This window comes from Arachis hypogaea, chromosome 17, assembly GCF_003086295.3.
Source record: "Arachis hypogaea cultivar Tifrunner chromosome 17, arahy.Tifrunner.gnm2.J5K5, whole genome shotgun sequence".
Lineage (NCBI taxonomy): Eukaryota > Viridiplantae > Streptophyta > Magnoliopsida > Fabales > Fabaceae > Arachis > Arachis hypogaea.
The window spans coordinates 49,255,499-49,258,939 of record NC_092052.1 but is presented as its reverse complement, the minus strand read 5'-3'; the positions used below and the strand labels follow the sequence as shown (position 1 = coordinate 49,258,939).

Genomic DNA, 3,441 nt, shown 5'->3' with positions numbered 1-3,441 from the left:
TCTTCTACTAACACAAGGATCCCTATACTGTGGTATAAAGGATCCATATTATTATTACTATTTTTTCTGTGCCTTCTTCTTTGTCATATGAGCAGGAGCAAGAATAAGAACATTCTTGTGGAAGCAGATCCAGAACCTGAAAGGACTCTGAAAAGGAAACTAAGAGAAGCTAAAATACAACAATCCAGAGATAACCTTTCAAAAATTTTCGAACAGGAAGAGGAGATGGCAGCCGAAAATAATAATAATGTAAGGAAGATGCTTGGTGACTTTACTGCACCTAATTCCCATTTACATGGAAGAAGCATCTCCATTCCTGCCATTGGAGAAAACAACTTTGAGCTGAAACCTCAATTAGTTTCTCTGATGCAGCAGAACTGCAAGTTTCATGGACTTCCATCTGAAGATCCTTTTCAGTTCTTAACTGAATTCTTGCAGATATGTGATACTGTTAAGACTAATGGAGTAGATCCTGAAGTCTACAGGCTCATGCTTTTCCCTTTTGCTGTAAGAGACAGAGCTAGAATCTGGTTGGACTCTCAACCTAAAGATAGCCTGAACTCTTGGGATAAGCTGGTCACGGCTTTCTTAGCCAAGTACTTTCCTCCTCAAAAGCTGAGCAAGCTTAGAGCTGATGTTCAAACCTTCAGACAGAAAGAAGGTGAATCCCTCTATGAAGCTTGGGAAAGATACAAACAGTTGACCAAAAAGTGTCCCTCTGACATGCTTTCAGAATGGACCATCCTAGATATATTCTATGATGGTTTATCTGAGCTATCTAAGATGTCACTGGACACTTCTGCAGGTGGATCCATTCACCTAAAGAAAACGCCTGCAGAAGCTCAAGAACTCATTGACATGGTTGCTAATAACCAGTTCATGTACACTTTTGAAAGGAATCCTGTGAGTAATGGGATGCCTATGAAGAAAGGAGTTCTTGAAGTTGATACTCTGAATGCCATATTGGCTCAGAATAAAATATTGACTCAGCAAGTCAATATGATTTCTCAGAGTCTGCATGGAATGCAAGCTGCATCCAACAGTACTCAAGAGGCTTCTCATAAAGAAGAAGCTTATGATCCTGAGAACCCTGCAATAGCAGAGGTAAATTACTTAGGTGAACCTTATGGAAACACCTATAACTCATCATGAAGAAATCATCCAAATTTCTCATGGAAGGATCAAAAGCCTCAACAAGGCTTTAACAATGGTGGAAGAAGCAGGTTTAGCAATAGCAAGCCTTTTCCATCATCCACTCAGCAACAGACAGAGAACTCTGAATAAAATGCTTATAATTTAGCAAATCTAGTCTCTGATCTATCCAAGGCCACTGTGAGCTTCATGAATGAAACAAGATCTTCCATTAGAAATCTGGAAGAACAAGTGGGCCAGCTAAGTAAAAGGATCACTAAAATCCCTCCTAGTACTCTCCCAAGCAATACAGAAGAGAATCCAAAAGGAGAGTGCAAGGCCATTGACATAAGCACCATGGCCGAATCTGTGAGGAAAGGAGAGGACGTGAATCCCAAGGAGGAAGACCTCCTGGGACGTCCAGTGATCAATAAGGAGCTTCCCTCTGAGGAACCAAAGGACTCTGAGGCCCATCTAGAGACCATAGAGATTCCATTGAACCTCCTTATGCCCTTCATGAGCTCTGATGAGTATTCCTCTTCTGAAGAGAATGAGGATGCTACTGAAGAGCAAACTGCCAAGTTTCTTAGTGCAATCATGAAGCTGAATGCCAAATTATTTGGCATTGATGCTTGGGAAGTTGAACCTCCCTTGTTCATCAATGAACTAAGTGATCTGGATCAACTGACATTGCCTCAGAAGAAACAGGATCCTGGAAAGTTCATAATACCCTGTACCATAGGCACCATGATCTTTAAGGCTCTATGTGACCTTGGTTCAGGAATAAAACTCATGCCCCTCTCTGCAATAGAGAAACTGGGAATCTATGAGGTGCAAGCTGCTAAAATCTCCTTAGAGATGGCAGACAGCTCAAGAAAATAGGCTTATGGACAGGTAGAGGACGTGTTAGTAAAGGTTGAGGGCCTTTACATCCCTACTGATTTCATAGTCCTAGATACTGGAAAGGAAGAGGATGAATCTATCATCCTAGGAAGACCTTTCCTGGCCACAGCAAGAGCTGTGATTGATGTTGACAGAGGAGAAATAGTCCTTCAATGGAATAAGGACTCCCTTGTGTTTAAAACTCAAGGATCTCCCTCTGCAACCATGGAGAGGAAGCAGAAAGAGCTTCTCTCAAAGCATAGTCAACCAGAGCCCCCACAGTCAAACTCTAAGTTTGGTGTTGGGAGGCCACAACGAAACTCTAAGTTTGGTGTTGGAGAGTTTCAACAATGCTCTGAACATCTGAAAGGCTCCATGAGAGCCCACTGTCAAGCTATTGACATTAAAGAAGCGCTTGTTGGGAGGCAACCCAATGTTTATTTATCTAACTCTATTATTCTTGTTTTTCATGTTTTCTTAGGTTCATGATCAAGTGGAGTCACAAAATAAATATAAAAATTGAAAACGGAGTCAAAAATAGCAGAAGAAAAATCACACCCTGGAGGAGCATCTGCCTGGCGTTCAACGCCAGAACAGAGCATGGTTCTGGCGCTGAACGCCCAAAAAGGGCAACATCCTGGCGCTAAACGCCCAGAACAAGCATGGTTCTGGCGTTCAACGCCAGAAATGGCAGCAAATGGGCGTTGAACGCCCAAAATGGCCACCAACCTGGCGCTGAACGCCCAGAGTTGTGTACAAGGGCATTTTACATGCCTAAATTGGTGCAGGGATGTAAATGCCTTGACACCTCAGGATCTGTGGACCCCACAGGATCATCTCAGGATCTGTGGACCCCATACGATCACCTCAGGATCTGTGGACCCCACAGGATCCCCACCTACCTCATCATCTCTCTTCCCATTCATGATCATCCCTTCTGTTTTCCATTTACCACTCACATCAATACACCCACCACCTTCAAAATCCAACATCTCTCTCTCCCACCCAATCCCACCCATATGGCCGAATACACACATCCATCCATCTCCTCCATATCTTCTTCTTCTTCTTCTTTCTTCTTTTGCTCGAGGGCGAGCAACATTCTAAGTTTGGTGTGGTAAAAGCATAGCTTTTTTGTTTTTTCCATAACCATTGATGGCACCTAAGGCCAGAAAAACCTCTAGAAAGAGGAAAGGGAAGACAAAAGCTTCCATCAAGGGTCTATAGCTCAGTGGTAGAACATTTGACTGCAAATCAAGAGATCCCTGAGATACCTCAGGGGAGACATTTTCTTCCACACAATTATTGGAAGCAACTAAGGGTGGAACATCAAGAGCACTCCATCATGCTCCATGAAATAAGAGAAGATCAAAAAGCAATGAAAGAGGAGCAACAAAGACAAGGAAGAGACATAGAAGAGCTCAAGGA

The 3,441-nt window shown here is 42.8% G+C and overlaps 1 non-coding gene across 1 annotated transcript; it reads right to left on the bottom strand.

The window, feature by feature from the left end:
• Positions 1-621: 621 nt before the first annotated feature.
• LOC112768012 (small nucleolar RNA R71) lies at positions 622-729 on the bottom strand. Its single transcript, XR_003185452.1, has one exon. It is a non-coding gene; the product is annotated as a small nucleolar RNA R71 (small nucleolar RNA).
• Between the last annotated feature and the right edge of the window lie 2,712 nt (positions 730-3,441).